This window comes from Poecilia formosa, unplaced genomic scaffold (genome assembly GCF_000485575.1).
Source record: "Poecilia formosa unplaced genomic scaffold, Poecilia_formosa-5.1.2 Scaffold100, whole genome shotgun sequence".
NCBI classification, from domain to species: Eukaryota; Metazoa; Chordata; class Actinopteri; order Cyprinodontiformes; family Poeciliidae; genus Poecilia; species Poecilia formosa.
The window spans coordinates 1499178-1518641 of record NW_006800039.1 but is presented as its reverse complement, the minus strand read 5'-3'; the positions used below and the strand labels follow the sequence as shown (position 1 = coordinate 1518641).

The 19464-nt window shown below is 39.0% G+C and overlaps 1 protein-coding gene across 4 annotated transcripts in view; it reads left to right on the top strand.

Annotated features, from left to right (window-relative positions):
- Positions 1-19464, top strand: part of LOC103142758 (zinc finger protein 462-like) — a 42566-nt gene that overhangs the window by 9782 nt on the left and 13320 nt on the right. The window contains exon 1 of one of the 4 annotated variants that reach the window (XM_016674774.1): positions 1114-1643. The exons of the other annotated variants lie outside the window; for them this stretch is intronic. The gene's annotated coding sequence lies outside the window, so the exon portion shown is untranslated. Of the gene's footprint in view, positions 1-1113; positions 1644-19464 lie in introns of those variants that run through there. 4 annotated transcript variants of the gene reach the window in all.

The following is a 19464-nucleotide window of genomic DNA, read 5'->3' as shown; positions in this document are numbered from 1 at the left end:
TTAATGGGGGTCTTGACGTTTCTTCTCCAATTGTCAATCACCTCTTGGTAGGTTTTTTTGCTGTCGTGCCATGCTGTTAACATTTTTAGATGACTGATCAAACCGCTCTCCGTGAGATGATCCTAACTCATAATTTTTAAACGACTTCTCAGCTATATTCCTGACCAGCACATCTGCTGTGTTCTTCGGTCTTCATAATGCTTTTTGTTCACTGATGTTTTCTATCCAGCCTCTGAGGTCTTCAGAGAACAGCTGTATTTAAACTGAGATGAAGTTACACACAGGTGGACTCTGTTTAAAAGTTAGTTAGACTTCAGAAGCTGATTGGCTGCAGAGGATTTCGTTCGTGGGGATCAGATTAAAAGGGTTGAATACGTGCACACATTTTCCTAGCACTTCACTCTTTTTGCTTTACTTAAATGTGGTGTATCTCTAAGATACACACCGAAGTTTGAGCGTGAAAAAAAATGCCAAGTAGTTCAGGGGTTATTAATACTTTTGTGAGATGCTGCATCATGGTGGCATTTCGTACGCAGTCGGTGGAGTTTATTTCTGAAACGACGCAGAGACTTATGGCAGCAGATTGATTTGTGTGAGGAAGCCGTTTCCTTGGAGAAGCCGCTTTCCAAGGCTGCGAGGAATGTAAGGTTTCCTGGACTAATTGTCCTTGTGGAAAAGCACTTCCTGGTTTCTCTGTAAGGTCTGTCCTTGTCTCCTTGGTTGTGTTTGTTTAGCCCATGCTCGAGCTGATGAGCTTCAATTTCAGGAGCTCTGACTCAGCTCTCCCCTCCGACAGTGGATATGGTCTGGTTGGACTTGCTTGTTGGTTTTTTTTTTTTTTTTACCCTTTAGCCTACTTGTGTATGAAGTTTTAATTTCTCAGAATTATTTTTTTTTAAAAACCTTAAGTTAAGAAAGCTCTTGAGAAAACTAAAAATATCTGCCTACCTTCCATTGCAAAATAGTAAAAATAATCATGCCTGGAGCTATTAATTAAATTGTGCACTTAATCATTTTTGGAATATTTAATGATGTTGCAAAGGGTTTGCCCTGAGATCCATCTCTCATACTATAAATGCTTTCTTTTTTCTTTTCTCTCCCTCCTCTTTTTGATTTTATTTGGTAACGCAAACATCTTATTTACACAAGCTTCCATGCATCATCTTAATGCTTTTTTTTCAATGGCAGGATCGCTGTAGGTTTTTTAGAAGCAAGCTAACCAGACTTTGGATGCTGTCTTCAGTCTCTCTCATGGTTTGCTGAGATCAAAACCACACATCTCACTTCTGCTTTCTGCGTCTCGGTCATGACAGCCTGCAGAAGGAACCGGCAGGAGGGGAAGCTGCTTGCTCAGGTCTGCGCTCTTAAAGCTAAACACTTCCATCTGTGTAACAGGATAGCAGAGCCAAGCAGCTCCTCCACTCGGCTCGAGCAGGACGGTCAAAGACCTTGAGGAGCACAAAATGGCTGACCGGCCGTGCCACTAATACTCCGGCGCGATTGGCTGCGTCTCCTCGGCCGCTGCAGGGTCTGGCTGTGCGAAATGGAGTCCTCTGTGTGGAGCGTTGGCCCAGCCTCGGCTCTGATGCAGAAGATAATTCTGTCAGCCTCGAGAGGGAGAGACGCGAGAGCAGCCAAGTGAGGTGACTATGCTAAGAGAAGGCTGAGCAGAAGACTTTCAGGTTACTGCTCAGTAGACTTGCTTCCTCATTTAGTCTTGATTTGTGTTGGGAGCTATTTTCACTTGGTGCAATTGAAAAGGTTCAATCTATGTTATTTATTTTTACTTTTGGTGTCGTACCAAAAAAAATAAAGGGGTGCATCAGGGTCTTTGTTACCTAACCTTCACACCCGGGAGGCTCTAAGTCTGGGATTTTCCAGCTTGATGTTTTCTGAACATGTCGGCCCTGAAGGTCACGTAAATATCTCTGAGAATCGCATCTGAAAGCAGATGTAAAAGATTGTGTTCTGACTGTATTTTCCTTGATAGTCTTCACCATGACAACCTGAAGACAGCGCAGAAGATGGCCCTTAAATGCCTGCTTCTTCGTAATCTGCCCGGTCATTATCGTCTAAGCAAAAAGAGGCCAAACATTGTCACCAAGTGCTCTGTGCTGCAGTCGTCGCTCTTTTCAGAAAGAACATTCAGAGCCCTTTGCTGAGCACAAAGGCTACCCTTGGAGCAAGGTTACTTGTTCCATGATGGCCGGCTTCTTTCTCCCTCTCTCTCTTTTTTTTTCTTCTTTCCCCCAGTGCAGCTTTTGACAGAAATGTGGAAAAAGAGAGCTGGAAATATTGGGAAGAGAAAATGTCTTGTGTTGTAATTGAAGGACAGAAAAAAAAGAGCAAGTTCACTGATCTCACTGCATGTGCGATGCCAGGTAACCATCTGCCACAGATAAAGAGCTCAACACACAACGTGTGTCTTATCTGGTGAACCTCAATACATGGTGTGCTTTTAGCATTTTTAATGTCACAGTTGGTGCAGAAGAAGGAAATTAAGTATGGGACAAAGTTTTGGTTTCTATCCTTTATTCACTAACACGTCTAAAAGGTAAAGATTTCTTTAAAAAAATGTTGTTACATTTATCTTTAAATTGCATCATCAAATCTGGTTTTTAACCTTTTAACTTTATTGACTGAGAGCCTAAAAATGAAGGAACAGTCATTAAAAGAATAAGTCATTTCACAGCTTTACAACATAAATCCTGGATTAAACAGAACCTGCGGTTCTTAAAACTGGGTCTGGTTTGCAAAACACCTGCTATTTTTAACAATAAAACTACCACAATAACAAAGTGAGTTGTAAGGCAACTGTGTTGTAAAGCATCTGTAGGGCAGTTGTGCTGTTTTTTTTTTTTTTATGACGCTAAACGCTATTGTTACACTAATTAAACCACAGCCATATTGTTAAGACATCTTTAAATAGTTCACCTGCAGGACCTGGTCTTCTTCCATATGCTGCCGTTCTAACTATAGACGTGAATAAACTCTTAGCAGTTTAGATGTGCAGTCTATTTTTGTTCAGAGGTGAAAATGTCCCAAGTTTAAAGTTAGGGAGAAGTAAAAAAAAAAAAATTCACATTAAGCAGAAATTCCATATGGGAGAGGTGGAGGCCACCCTCTACCCCCATCCTCATCCTCAAAAATCTAATACGGCAGCCGTGTGTTTACGACTTTAATATCTGCAATAATGAACAATTTATTTGCATTTCTAGTAATTTGTTTCTCGCTGAGTCTTTTTTTAACATGTAGTACAACTTTATTCTTTTTTTTTTTTTTGAGTATAAAATGCAGAGACATGCATTGCTGTTGGCTGCTGCTGCTAATCATTGTTAGCCTGGTCAGTGAGTAAAATAACTGACTTATCCTACTGGCCAATGTGTTTGAACAATTGATCACTTTGGTCTTTTGGGTTGCAGCTAATAGGGAATGGTCTCTGTGACGCAGCTTATGGACCAATACTGCAAAGCTTCCATTCTATTTAATATGAATAATTTGATAATTGAAACATTTGTCACTAGACTGACTACGACTGTCACAGCTTTGGTTTTGTCAGAGGTTTAATCTTTTGAAGGACTCTAATCATTTCATAAACTCCTTTCAGTGAGGACATTTAGTACCAGATGATGTTTTCCTTTCAGTAAAAATGCCCCCATTAACACACACACAGACACAAAAAAAGCTACCACCAGTAGAAATTTTTAAATCCTTGTTTAAGATTAATGGATGTAGGATAACGGAGTTAGCTTAGGTGTTACAGACTGTGAAACCGGTCAATTCAGATATCCCCGAAAAAGCAGTGAAACAGCCCTTTACAAAACTGCCATATCAGCAGCCAATTTAAGCTGTCGTCATGATTTGCCAAACAAATAAAACTTGACTACCATACAATCCTTTTTAAGATAATTTTTTTTTTACATACTATTATCTAAAACATGGGGGGGGGAATTGAAGTTTCAAATGGAAATCGTGTAGGAGCCCCGAACGCAAGAACTCTTTGACTGCAGTATAGATGATCCAGATGTTTCTGGGATGATGGCCGTATGACTCCAACCAGGAATCCATGTTTGAGGCACAGCTTTCTCCCTCCTCCCTTCCACCTTCCTTCTGTTTTTGATCTCAGGACTGGCTTGGAGCCCTCAGTCAGCCGGATGCTTTGAGGTTCAAAGATCAAAATGGCTCTGCTAGTTGTCCTCCATTACGGAGGTGGCATGTGTTCAGGCTGTTATGCATTAACTGAACCGACAGCGAGTTTTTTTTATTTATTTTTTGTCTGCACTGGTTCTTTTAAAAGTGTTAATAAAGCTGCAAACTGTGCAGATAAGAACTTCCCTCGTCTCTAGCCGAAATATTTAAGTAAGTGACCCCTATCCTGCTAACATGAGCTGCTTCTCTCTCTTACTTGCTCTGAATGTGACACAAGTGAAGGTCATGCAGGAGACAGATCAGCAAATCTTGCTGGACTGCAGTGTCTGAAAGGCCCTGCACATGTATTTATGGCTCCTCTAAGGCGGACTGGAGTCTGTAGAGCAGATCTTCTGAAAATTCACTAGAACCTTGTCAAAAGAACTTGATGTCACTATAAATACACAAAGTGAGCTTGGATAGGAGAGGGCAAAATAACACATTTTGAAAAATTTGGAAAAATCAATCAGAGCCCCGTAAGTATTCCACAAACATGGTGACAAAGGAACAGAATGACAGAACGAAGGCCATGTCTACTTGAGGTCATCTCTCTATGATGGATGGTCCTATTAAGCGGAAGCTTTGAAGAAGAAGGGAAAAAAAAAAAAAAAAAACTACCAAGAGGCCCACAGCAATGCTAAAAATAACTGAAGGTCTGTATGGTTGAATCTTTCTGCAGCTTGCACTTAGCTTGAGTTTTATGTGCTCTGCATACTTCTGATCTTTCCTCAAGGCAACAACATAAAATAGGTCTTCTGGCCATGAGGTCTATTTTAATGTTAATTTCTCCAAGCATCTGGCTAATTCCCAAGCTAGGAAGCAGAACGTGTGGCCTGATGAAATCAAGGTATATCTTAATTTGTAAATGTGGAGCACTGGGACATGGAGAGAGCAGCTGCTAAGTTGGAAGAGATTAAAGTTCCTGACGTTTGTATAGAGAATCAAAACGAGAAGGCCAAGAAAAAGTTGTGGCTTGATGGTAATGTCCTGCACCTAGATTGTGAGAGTTTAGGAGCTGCTTGAGATTCCACAGATGCAGCTGTCTGTTGTAATATTTGATGAATTTGTAATATTTGAAAGAGCACATAATTGTTCCTACAAATAATAACAACAACTTAAGTCCATAGTGTATTTATCTCGGGAGGAGTGGAACCTCTTTTTAAATCAGCTGAATAGTTTTGTTTTCCTGCATCTTAAATACCAAAAATCAACTGACTTGGCATGGGAGCACAAACTTTCCAACCAAGGAACAAGCTGATGTCCCTTTAGTGATGGTGAATGCTGCATTTTGTGCTATATTTGATAAGTTATATTTTATGAGCGCCTTCATTTATGACGTTATTTTCACATTCAACCTGAATTGACCAATTCTCAAAATTAGCTAAGTAGCGTGATGGTCAGATTTTTGGAAAACGACTTGACCTTTGACCTCCTGCTACTTTACTATTTTTAAAATATGCTTAAGACTTAAGTTTTGGGTTGTTTTGGGCAGTATTTTAATAAAGTAGTGGAAATTATGCATTTTTTTTGTGGCGGGTCAAACAAGTTTTTAAAGCTTCCAATACAAATTGATGGAGCTTAATTGACATTTACAATTATGTCCTAATTTGTAACCTACGCAGGCAATCTTGGTATATTTGAAAGCTATTCTATTCTTTTAATTGTAATTGTGTTACTCTTTTGGAAAATGTTAATACCATGTCTATTTTAAGTGACTAACTTTGCATTGAGGTGTTTTGCACCTCAATGCAAAACAATCCCATAGCAACAAAAACCGACTGGTTCTATTAAATTAATTGCTGCATCAAAAAAAAAAAAAAAAAAGAGTAAAGTTGAAAAAAAATCTGTTGGTTCTCTGAATTGAGCAAAGATGGATTTCATTAGTCGAGCTGCACTTTTGACTCATAGGAGGAAGCGTGCGCCAGATCTGATTTCACAAATGGTGTGGTTTTGCTTCATGATGGACCTGCGTTTTTGATGTGGAAGTAATTGATGACTGTCTCTAGTCAAATGCTCTATGTTGGGCAGAGGTTGACCTACTTTCTGGAATGCCATAAGCTTTGAGAGAAGTGTCTATCTCCAGATTATTGCTCGAGGTGGCCGGTTTTTATTTTTGGATAATTTTGTTGTCTCTGCCATGATGTAAGGACACTTTGGACTCTCCAGAGCTGGTTGGTCTGCTCTGGTCAGGACCTCAAATTCGTAGTCGATTTACTGTTTTACAAAGTTTTGCTTACACTTATTAATTATCCTTCCTAATATGCTTTTTTTTTTTTTTTACCAATCAAAAATGACCCCATTTAACGGAATTAAGTTTGGTGTTTAGAAATTTCATACCCTTCCTATCATTTTTATTTCATTTGGGAGCCGTCTGATGAATGTTATGACAAAATGTTCATAGTGAGCATTATTGATTCCTCGCATCTCTTCTGAAACGTGCCCCCTCTCATTGATCGGGCAGGTGGGATCGATGTTTCATCCCTCTGTATTCAGACTTCTGCAAATGAGCCGTACCATGTGATCACATCGTTTTTTTTTTTTGGAAAGAGCTCTGTTCCGGCAGAGAGGAATGAGGTCAGCATCCATCTATCTGGTCTTTATCACACAAGAGCTGTAATGCTGTTGTAATATGGCAGATATTCTTGTCGGGGATTCACAAACAGGATATCTATATAGATTATAGATATTGTGTTAAGTAGGATAGTTTGGCAAAGTATTTAATTATTTTGTCAGTACCTAAAAAGTCAAGACTTTACAAGCCAGTTTCATAAACGTGTTTTTATGAAGACTCATTAGGCATTTTCTTCAACTGTTGAATTATCCTCCATCACAAAATAATTGCTTATTGAATCCCAATCAGTTCTGCATCAGAATATTAACTCCAAATCCACGCATTGGTTGTCGTATCTTCATCAGCAAGAAGAAAAGAAGTCCTGCAACAGATGGTCTTGCACTCTTCCCTGTCCCTTCCCCCAGCCTGTCCAGATCTGGATCTGAACAACATTCAGTCAGTCCAGGATTATGAAGTGATATAAATCTTCTGAATCAACCTAAATACTGAAGAAACCCCCTGAAGGTTTTTTAAACTGCTGTTTCTGAATTCAACTGTTCGCATGCTAAATATTCAGATTGAGACTTAATAAAGAAAAAAAAGGTTTTTGATTGAAATTTGAATATTTGTGTATGTATAAAATAATTCAGCTCAAAACTACTCACACTCTGGCAGATTTTAAATCAACCAGAAAGGAAGGTTTCTGAAAGGAATGGGACGAGCGTCTCTCAAAATATAAAGCAATGTGAAAGGATTGGTAATTTTTTGGAGAATTTTTTTGTTTTTTTTGTTTTACAATTTATTAAAAATGTCCTTTCATTTTTAATAAAATGAAAGGACATTTCATTTTATCTACATCCTTCTCAGTAATGGACTTTTTTCAGTAATACAACTTTTCTTATGACAGGTATACTGCTTATTGCATATTTTCAAGGACTATTTTCAGGATTTATTTTGGGTGGTGAGTTCCAAGTTTTTTGAAGTTAGAAGACCTTCTTATCGCCATGCTATTCATCACCCTAATCTCCTATTCTCTTAACATTCAAGTTATGACTCAGGCTGGACCACTTCAAAACATGAATCCTACTTTCGATCATAGGAGAAATGTTGATGTAGCTACTAAGTACTTTAATCGCCAAATCGTATTTATCCAAGGATATGTATCTCTCTGGTCTTTTTGCTATACAGACACTCTTTTGTTGTATTTATTTACTAATAGATTGGAGACCCCATCCAGGACTGATGCTCTGTAATATCACTTCTTTTGTTTTTAAATCTTCAGGTAAAGATAATCCACCAAAAACCCAGTTGTGCAATTTAACTGTAACCTCAGTCTGTGAGGGCGAATGTGTGTGTGTGTGTGTGTGTGTGTGTGTGTGTATGAGTGTGTCTGTGCCTACAATCTCTGCTGACTGATTGTTGTGTGCAGAGCAGTTAATTTAGGCGCAGACGGGCGCATGTTAGCTGACAGTCCAAATGTTAATTACACTTCCTGGCTACCCTTTTGCTGTGGTCTCAGGGCCTGCAGCTCCCTGTGTTTGCTCACCATAAAAAAATTAATTATGTTGTAAATGTGTGGAAACAAGTAAAGTGTTAACAATGTTGAATTATTTAACTTTATTTTGTTGTTTTGGGTGTTCAAGCAGCTACCTGCTTTGACCACAGCGCTGATGCATCGCCACCTTTAAAGTAAACGTGACGAGCTGTCAGCAAAGTGTTGTTTATTTACACAGCTGACTGTTGCAGACCAGCAGCGGTCATATTTCTGGTCACCTAGTAACTGTTACTCCATCTCTCAAAAAAAAAAAAAAAAAAAGTGTGAAAAACAACTATCAAACAATTTCCCTTTTCTCAAGAATTTTACACAAAAATGTGTCTAAAAGATCTAATTGCAGTTATTTATACTTCATAGGAGTTTTGAGTGACTGTCTGATGAAGAAATATTTTAAAAACAGCCCAACAATAATTTGTTTTTGTGGTCAAGCTAAATGTGTCATGTATTTATCGTGCCGTTTATTGCTGATCATTTATCGTGATAAACTTCCTGTCATGATAAGAATAACATTTATTGTCGATGTGATACATTACAATTAATGGCTAAAATGTCCCAAAAATGTCGGTATTGTTGGAATTGTTTGCTTTACTATTTTCTACACTGTTTGTTCAACGAAAACGGCAATAAGAATCAATACATTTGAAAATATTATTACTGCAATTATTTAATTATGCAACTTGCACATCTTTATGTGGCTGGTATCCTAAAGAAGTGTGTTACAACAGGGAATAATTTCCAAAAGCAGCATTTATGTTTGCTGTAATTGCTGTGACACGCAGTCACATCCACACATATCCCAAACGGAAGCAATAAATAGTTTGTATTTTCAGCCAAACAATCATCTCTTTTTGATATTGTATGCGCATTATACTTATTTGTGGATGGTAATTAAATGTTAATCACAGAAAATACTTATTCTTTTATGAGTGCATAATGTTTATTCAACTTGTCAGAGCTCCGATAGGAGGAGCGTGTTGATATTTCCCACACATGTGGAAGGAGTGACTCAGTTGTCCTGACCCTCTGGTCACGTCTGTGGTGACTCTGTAACTCAAGGAAGCCGCGTCTGTGGAAGTCACCTTGTCTGGCTTGTTTTGGTTTTTCATCAGACCAAGTCTGTTTTCAGCCAGTGGATGTTTGTCGGCTGAATCCTACGTGGTTTCAAGTATTGAACCGAGTTGATGAACAAAGATAACTTGCTGTTTGGGTCTTCTGAGAAATGGTTTGTGGGGGTGGTGTCGGAGCGGCCAGGCGCAGCCTGATTGTTTGAGAGAAAACAATTTCCATAACATACTTTGAAGACACGGGTCTGATCTCCCCCAAAACACACACACACACACGCACACACACACACACAAACACACGCATATACACACACAAACAACACTGTCTGTCCTTTGGTTGTTGCCAAAACAGCTTCGATCCACCAAGGCGCGAAGTCCACAAGACCTGAAGGTGCCCTGTGGTATCTGGCACCAGTATGTCGGCAGCAGGTTTTGCTACGGTGCTGTAGGCCGGGTTTGTACCGATGAATACGAGATTGTAAGTTCTAATTTGAATTCAAAATGTGTTGTTGCTGGCTCTAAGTTTCCAGTCATACCTTGGTTCATGGATCCTTCCACTTACTGGTTCCTGACTAGAAGAATTTGTTCTGACCAGGCTTGGACTGACCATGATTCTCATGGTATGATAAACATGAGTGCAAATAACACAGCATTTATAAGAACTCACTATAACAATGTTGTCTAATTACTTTTGTGTAAAGCAGAAAAGCAAAAGTAATATTGTATATTAATTATTATAATAATCTTCTTTGTAACATTTGTTATGATTTTTTTTTCCAGTCTGCTCTTTTATTGAGCAACGTTACTCTAGCTAAGCGGATACAGGCAGATGCTAGAGCTTATTGAGGCGCTTGCTGACTTTCACTTCAGGCCAGTAACCATAAGCCAGCATCTGCAAGAGAAAAACTTAAATGACAAAAAAAATTATATATATATCTTCAAAGGCCACATTTCTTCCTATGTTCCAAATTTGCCTGTTTGGACTTTGCAAGTGACCACAAATCAGGGAACTGGAAAGGTGGAAAAACATTTTATTCTCAGATGAAAAATAAGTAATGTGGTCATTCATGATGGTTTCTAAACTTACTGGCATGAGAGGCATATTCTTTTGGAGAAGCAACATCATGATCGGGGAGCCTTTTCCTTGGAACTATTGAGCTTCATGTTGTGCAGTGGGATCAAACCACGGCTCATTATGGAGAGATGACTGTGACGGAGCTACAGATTCAATACCTGTCTAACAAATGACCTTAACCAGCAGAATAGGTTACCTCATTTGGACCATCCTGCATATTCATGTTTCTCTAAATTGTGTGATGGATGGCAACTGAGGTTTACAAAAATGTATTTAAGTTCCAGACTGTGGGTGCCTTTCATAAGCCATCTTTATTACACAGAACAATATTTCCACCAGCTTTGCTGGAAATAATCACATCAATCATTTTTAAATGATTTTTTTAAAGTAATCAAGAAGACAAGTCTGGCTACTCCCTCTTAAGTCCCTTTTTGACATTTCAAAATCTTTTTTTTTTTCAGTCTGCTCTCTGAAACTTTTGATCTGCTGACGCATAGAATTTAGATACAGGTTTGCAACAGATTTGAATGTGCAGTGTTTGGTTCAGAAACCTCTGTTTACAATGACCAGAGGCCAGATATTTTTGTCTCATCTGTCCTCATGACCTTCTCCCATGCTTCCTCTGGATCATCCAGATGGTCATTTGAAAACTTCAGACTGGCCTGGACATGTGCTGGCTTGAGCAGGGGGACCTTGCTCACACTTAATCCTTGACGGTGTATGTAGGGTGTTACTCATGGTAACCTTTAAGACTATGGTCCCAACAACAACATGTTGTGTTGTTCTGGGCTCTTCTTCTGATCATGAACTCTTTTGATGCAATAACATCCATATGTTTTATGTATAACATATGTATATATGTACATATATATTATACAATAAATGTTATATAACATGTAACATCCAAATGTTAAAGAATATCGTATATTTAGCAAAGTTAATTTGTTTAACTGTTTCAAAATGACAATATTTCACAGAGTGAAGCGCCAAATCCACCATGATGTTTCTCATCCACTTCAAGCTGTCAGACTTCATTATTAAGCACTGGTTGTGTGATTCAGTGAGCATATTTTTATACAGAAGGTTAACATGTAGACAGGATCAGAAATCTCCATTTCTATAAATCCTCTAATGATCGGGTTCAGAATGACCTACAGAAGAAAATCAAACTTTGAAAACAAACTTTGACTTTGAAATTGAGGCCTTACGTCAGTTTAATGCTGTTTTCAAAGTCTCTCAGTTGTATCTGGGAAAGAGAATGATTAAAGCCAAGGTGCCAAAACAGATACCTCTTGCTGTGGCTTGACTTGGCCCTCACTTGCATCAGCAGATGCTTGATTTCACCACCAAGAATTGATCCTTCACATACAATAAGTGTGCAAAGGTTCTTCATACTGTGCAAGTGACAGGTTTTATTAGGATCATTATACAAGACTGTCAATTAAACTACAACTTGATGTCTTTCTACATTTAACAAGGCGAAAAGTCAGAAATTCAGAACTAAACGAAATTTATAATTTAGCATTATTTCTTTCTTTTTTTTTTTTTTTTTAGAAATGGCAGGATCGTATTTTCTGTAAATACATTTGAAGTATGTTCCAAGTAAAAAGGAACAGATTTGAGTTAAAATGACAGATTGGGAAGTTAAAAGATTACTAAAATTGAAACAGGAATCTTTGCAGGTGGAGTGGAGAAAGTAGCCACATAAAATGCAAGATCAATGACATACTATTCATAATATTTATTTATAGTAGTTTTAAAGCAGGGCTTGTCAGTGTTGCTAGCAACTGTGTTTTAAATAAATCCATATCTGTGCAATACTGATTGATTTTGAAATCCTTGCGAACCATTGATGACTTAAAGAATAAAGTGGAAAACTTTAAGTAATATTACAATTTTAAGATGTAATTTGAGCTAAAACCAGCAAAGAACACACAGCCTTTTTAAAGAAAAATACTCTAGTTTAACGTCATTCTCTAAGATCTGTAAATATGAAATTAATAGTAGCCCTTCTGCGTTTTGTAAAGTTACAGAAGGCTAACAAGGCAATATTAGCTAATTTTATGCTTGGCTTGGTAAGATGTGTTGGTAGTTTTATTTTATTGACAGACATGGTAACTCTTGAAGGTTTTTACAAATGTCTTTCAAAACTTTAATTTTAAATCAGTTATGCCTTTCTTTTAGCATCCAAACCATAGTTTTTTTTTCCCATTCCCCCCAAAAGATACTCATAACTACCTTACATGATCCTGTTTATTTTTTATGCGAAAAGTTGTACGTGAATTTGACCTCCTTTTGTCACTACATACAGCTGCTTGATGGCACACAGCAGGTGCCTGGTGTTTCACTGAAGTGTTTCTAGTTCAAGAATTGTATGGTGGAAAATGTTAGCGGTTTTGAAGCATCACTATATCAAGGAGGTCAAATGTGACTTTAAAAATCAAGGCATGAGAAGCTTGCCGGTAGCGTTAGCCGATTCTTGCTATGTTCTTAATTTTTTCACTGTGTTCAACCTCTAGCAGACGCGTGGTTTTCACGGATGAGTCAGAAGAAAAAAAGTCTTACATACAAGCTCATCAAAACAGCAGCTTCTTCTGTGCAACTCAGCGTTTGATAATCTATAAATTTTTAACTTAGGTTGACAAAGTTTCGAATGTGCTTCTCAAAAAGAGATGCAGTTTAAAAAGTCTTCAAAAGTATTCATTGTTCAAGTGCAACAAACATAAGTCATAGGGTAGAGTCTGATAAATATCTGTGCGACCTGGATACTGTTAGTCAAGACAGTAAAACTTTAAAGAGTCAAGACAGAAGGATCAGAAATGCCTCCAAATCCATCATGAATTACTTCTAAAAAAAAACACAAGCTTCTGAAGAACCCCTCCTGATTTTCTGACATTTAAAGTCGGGGACTATGTGCAGATTGGCCCGAAATCATCTTGGACCTGGAAGTGATGTTGTTGAAACAATAGGTGCAAATTAGGAGTTGAGGTGTGCTCTCAATTAACAGGTTTAATTTTGTGAAAATCAAACGTGTTTGCTCTGTTAGTGTTCATCTTGACATATCTTTAAGAGACATGGCATTTCTCTACAGCGTAGTTTTACATTTTCATGAGCAGCACGGAATAATCTCTAGTAATTTTGATCCGCAGTAGTTCTTTGTCACATTTCAGCAGGTAAAAGTGCCCTTAGATGTAAGGCACCTTCTCTTAAAGGTGTGTTCACACCCGCCTGGACTTTTGTTCTCTACCAAATTTGCATTCATACGCTAATATTATGCCATGATATTCCAACTTCTGCCATCTTTTTAAATTTCATTCATGCATAGACATTTCTAAGATCACTGTGAACCTTGCTCTCCATATCATATGCTCCGAGTACCATAACCTGACATGTTTTGGAACAAAATGTGATGGTTTATCTACGAGTAAGGTGATTACTTTGAGGGGCTGGCGGGAATGCTGTGGCAGGGGTTACTGTGAAAACATAGGACCACCGTCTTTGGCACGGCTGTGCAAACCTCCCTATCTCAGGAGCTGAATAGTTGTTATTTACACAGAGAGTCGGTGTGCCAACACGCAGGAGCTGACGGTCGTGAACCTGTTTGTCTTGTAGGGCTGTACGCCAGACTCCTCGTCTCTGGTGGCTGCGATGCATTTATGATAAAATAATCACAGCGGAGAGCTTCAAACCCCCACCCGCAAAATCTCACACTTTTCATCAGAGTCGGATCATGCGGTCTGTTGTTTGATTTTTTTTTTCTTTTTTTTGAGGTGCACCTTTGTCAGAAGCTGATGCCAGGATGTGCTATTAGACTGATAGTCTGTGTGATGTTCAGCATATATTACTGGTGGGTATTAGCTTTGCTTGATTATTGGCCAGTAAATTTTAAATAATGATCAAAATTCTATTCATACACCTTCAACATTTTTAGCCTCCCCTCTTGCTCTGAACCCCTCTAATGAAATATAGCTTCCTTCACAATATCCTAATTAGAAATGACTCCATCGATGTGTAGTTTAATCCGCATGCATCCAGCTGTTCTCTGAAGGCTTCAGAGGTTTGTTAGTGAACAACGGTGAACAAACAGCATCGAGAAGGCCAAGGACTAAAGTTGTTGACACATTAATAGGAGGAACACTCCTCTCTGGAAAAAAAAAAAAGTAGAGTACATTGTGCTGTGCTAACCTAAAAATAATTAGCCAACAACCCAAACTGACAAGGAGTGTGTTAGAGATCGCATTAGGATCAAAGAGTCCATCAAGAGAACCGTGTGACTCTGGAAGAGAAATCCAACGCTCTGGTGTGAGTGTCATTAACGGTTAGAAAGCAACAAGGAGTTATGTTTGTAGTTTGCCGCTAGCTGTTTAGTGGAAAAAAGATGCTTTGTTCACATCAGACTAATTTTATTTTTTTGTTTAATTCCAGTATGAGACGAGGAGTGGAAGGTTTACAAGTTAACACTTCATTTCAGTCTGAACGCATCATCCACGCAGTGAAGCTTGGTGATGGAAGCATCATGTTGTGGGGATCGTTTTCTTTAGCAGAAACAAGGCTAAGCTGTTAAGAAAATGAATGGATTTAAAAACAAGGCAGTCCTGGAGGAAAACATGTTGGCCTGCAAAAGATTTAAGAGTGTGGGTGGTTGAGATTCACCATGTTTATGTGCTAGAAGTGCCCAGTCAAAGTACACCTAAATCCAACTGAGAGTTTGTAGAAAGAATAGAAAATGAACGCTCTTAGATATTCTGGGACAAATGAACAAAATGTCAGTCTCTAGTTTGGCAAAGCTGGTCGAGACATGCCCCCAAAGACTTTTTGACCTTGTGTTTGTCTGTCAAATAAAATCTCATTAAGTTATATTTAAGTCTGTGGTTGTGTTGTTGAATGATAAGGGCCAAGGAGTAGGAATGCATTGTAAACAGAAGTTTGACAATGTTTCACTGATACTTGGTCAGTTAAAGCCCAAATTTCCTCAGTTTTAAAACATCAATTTGAAGTAGACGATTTGACACGACTCTGTCGTCTTTGTTTCAGGAAGCTCATATGTATCTGTTCAGAAACGCTGGACGATGATCTCCCAGGTTTTTCTGCTTGAGGCTGCTTTTCGTTGAAAGTATGGAGGTCATGTTTCAAAGCTTTGGTAATTTTATGCTTTAGTCCTTTAAGTCATTATCCTACCTGCTCGTGGTGTGTGCAGAATAAGCACTGCATCAGATCTGCTTCGGTGAGCCCTCCTTTTAGCCATCGTGATCAGTGCAGCAGTTTTGCTCTCCAGTTTCTCCTCTTTGTGCACAAAGCCAACTTGCTCCTCTACAGACACAATGGGAGCTTTCTCCGAGGTCTTCTGGGTAAATCTGAACGCGGAATAAACTAACGCCATCTGAATTTGAAGTGTTGTGTGGCCATCTTCTTCTTTCGCTTAGTTTCTTTAATAACTTCCTTTGAACTAAAAAAAGTATTGATTCCTCACTGATGTTGTCATCTCATCTCTGCAGAAATCGATTCTTGCTATCTGCTGCTTTAGCTGGTGTTTTTTTTTTTTTTTTTCTCTTTTAAAACCCAGGCTGTCATTTTCAATCAGCTGGTCATTAATTATTGAGGCAGCACAGGTTGACAAGACACACATCCTGTCTTGTTTGCCAGATGATTCATCTGCAGCCAGAATGCCCCGACGTATAATAATGTAACGTGTCTGTGGGCTCCTCTCTCCCAGGAGGGTATGAGGTGGTAGCTCTAACCCACAGTTAAGGACAAAACCTCTGTACTACTAATCAGCTTAATGCTGGCTTATTCAAAGGCCCTCTTTCAGACCGAGCAGCTGCTGTCAGCCAGTTTGAGTAGAGGGTGTGACTGCTGGCAGAGCTTGCTGATGCAGAGAGACCGGTTGGTGATTAACAAACGTCAGTAGACTTTGGAATCTGGGGAGCCCAGTCCACTGGCTTTGTCTTGTGAAGGTCTACCAGGTGGCTCCGTCATGCTCCCTCCCTGCTTTTCCTCCATATCTTCTCCCCCTTCTTTTTTGTTTTTTTTTTGCTCCTACTTCTCCTCGGGTTTGCAGAGCTCCGGGATAAAAAAGTTCAGACATGCCTCACATTTCTAGACCCCCTCGTGGAGGCTAGTTGGCAGCTTCTACAAAAAGCAGCAGCTCTCTCCATTTATGTTCTTTTTCTCCTTTTCTTGGTGCATGCCGCCTGCTCTGACCTATTCTTCCCTTCCCTCGGAGAAGGGAAATCAAGCATTTCTTCGAAAATCTCCTGATGTGTGAGATAATGTTCCCAAGAAATGAAAGGACTAAAGCAGAGCAAGCCTGGCGAGAGTGGGAGATGTTTTCTGCTGAGCTGTGTGGGCAGACGGCTCGGGTACACCGCCGTACATCTGGCAGATAGATTTCTGTCAGCAGCTCTCCAGTGACAGGCTGCCTGCCTTTCAGGAAGAGGATCAGATCTGCGGGTCCATGTTGTGAACACCTAAGCACACATAGCCTGCTCCTAAAATGGCTGCCCTTGAAGCTCAGCTCAGAGGAGGATCTGAGCAGCTCAGGCGCAGTCTGCTGGGGCCCCAGCTGACTAGATGAAAGGAGTTGCGCAATCTCCCATTAGCTCGGTGTGGCGCAGAGACTTACTGGCTGAAAAGACACAGCCAACTGTAAGGCAGATGGTGGGTTGAGAAGGAGGGCTTTCTTCCCCACTTCATGGCTGTATTCTTCTCTCCTCCTTCCTGAAAGGCTTCTCTTGATATCCATGTCAAGGAACCTTGTGTTGGGAGCCAACTTTGTTCAGAACAGGAGCAAACTGCCAGGAGTGGGGTGTGGACATGTGATGAGGCTGTAACCTGACCCCTGGACAACAATGGATCCACTGGTTGCTCAGGGACATGCAGGCAGTTGGGCTGGTTCACTTGCAGTTCTCCACTGGCCGGTCTTCAGGGTTTGGGAGGTAGAATGGGAGGATTAGTTTCTCTGGTTAGATCAGATTAAACATTTCTCTTTTGCAAATTAACTACAACTAATAATGTTCCGCTCTAGATCATTGTGCAACGAAGCCCAAAGTAGCTCAGGGCAGATTGAGACTTGCTTTTCAACCAACAACTTTGTTTTTGAGAGGAAATTCCAGACATCTTCCAAATAATAAGACAATGTAGCTGGTAAACGTATATATATATATATATATATATATATATATATATATATATTTTTTTTTTTTAAAGAGAAATCCTCTATTTAAATTTTAACAGTATTGGTACGTCAAGAGTTGTTTATACTCTTCTCCAGAAACAATAAAATCCCTACATTGGCAGCTGAACCCTTCTTATAATTACTCACCCCCGTTTTTTTACTGTCTCAGTTATAGCGCCATTCACTAATAGTTACACCTCTGTTTAGGATCTGTACAAAAGATTTAAATAAATTGTTGCCACTATTTACCGAAGTTCTTGAACAGTGACCGTTCACCTTACTTTAATTGCCAGTTCTATTGTCTTTCCCATTTTGAAGAGCAACTAAGCCATGAGCCTTCAAGTCGGGTCACATTCATACTCAAAGGAATAGGGAATTTTTTATGGGTTTTTGCATTATCTTTAACAGTGTTGCCAATTCCAGTGGAGGTGACTAGAGGTTAGCATTTTTGTGATCCTGTCAATCTCTCAGCAAGAACCACATACTTGTTCCTCTTGTAGATTCTTTTTCATAAAAGTATTTTTGGCAGCTTGATGCAATTAGGCAGACTTTGTTCTCCACTGCAGAGTTGGTTGTTTTTTTTAATTAGATCACATATTGCAGAGATAGACTTTTTCACACACCCACCTCTTCAGATATTTTATTTTATCTCAACAAATTGCCAGGTATGAAAGCCTTAAACTCGCCATCAAACAATACAATTTACTCAGTTTGAAAGACACTAGTCAATGTCGAACATTTTTGTGGTGAAGGAGTTTTTAACTAATGTAACTTGTATAAAAATAAACAAAAATAATAATCAGAGGAAGAAAAGTGTTGGATTTTCTTAAGGAGCTTTGTGCTATACATGCTAATCTTCATGCTCGGCAATCTCAGTAGATCCAAGTAATCCTTAAGAAACTGTCAACAAAATGTGCAAAAATTGTCTGCACTCTTAAAGGACTCTTCCCTTTTTGGAAAAAATTACCTGCTCTGTAATTTAAAGTTGTACTTAAAAAAAAAAGTAGTTATTACAACACAAAGGTCATCTAAAGTTTGCTCTATGTGTTGGAGTGATGACCAAAGAAAACAGCCGGGCTTAAATTAGTCCTGAATTCATGTTCTGTACATGAATCACCATGTTGACTCTTGTCATTGACAGCAATAAATGACCAAAGAGTGACATTCACATTTTGAGCACTTAATCTTCTTTGAATGCATGCAAAGAGTTTGGTCTTTGACTAATGGAATGATCAAATGTGCTCTTGCTGCATGGAGTCAGTTCTTAGAAACATGGTTATTTAAATCTTTGAAAATGTTTTAGTTTGAAGCATGCATATGCTTTTTTTTTTAAACTTTGAAGAATACAGACTTGCATAGCAAAATATGCTAAATTAAAATGTCTTCCCATAATAAACATACACTTGCCATCCCCATTTTTAGTATAAACAGAGAGACGGAAAGTGGTTTCAAGAATCTGTCTCACACTGTGTTCAGTGTGTTTGTATACAGCTTTTCATGTGTTCACTCTGTTGTGCTACTTTTTGTGCTTCTTTTAAAGTTTCTTCTAGGTTTGGGTTTCTTGAGTCAAAGTAGGGCATCCTGCGCTTTTAGAACATCAGAAGGTAGACACTGTTGGCCGAGGCTATAAACGCTACATCCTGACCTATAGAAATGGCATAAGTGGTGGTTGTTTGTATCCTGCGAGAGTTTTAGTTCTAAAAATGGCATGATGTGTCTGTTATAGATCTATGCAGGTTCACTGCCATCTTCGTATGTTCTAAAGGAAGTGGCAGAGCTGTCAAGTTTTGTAATTTTGTGATAGTTTCGTGTGAGAACATTTTGCCCTTGGCTAGTGTCTCTTGATCAGTTTCAAAT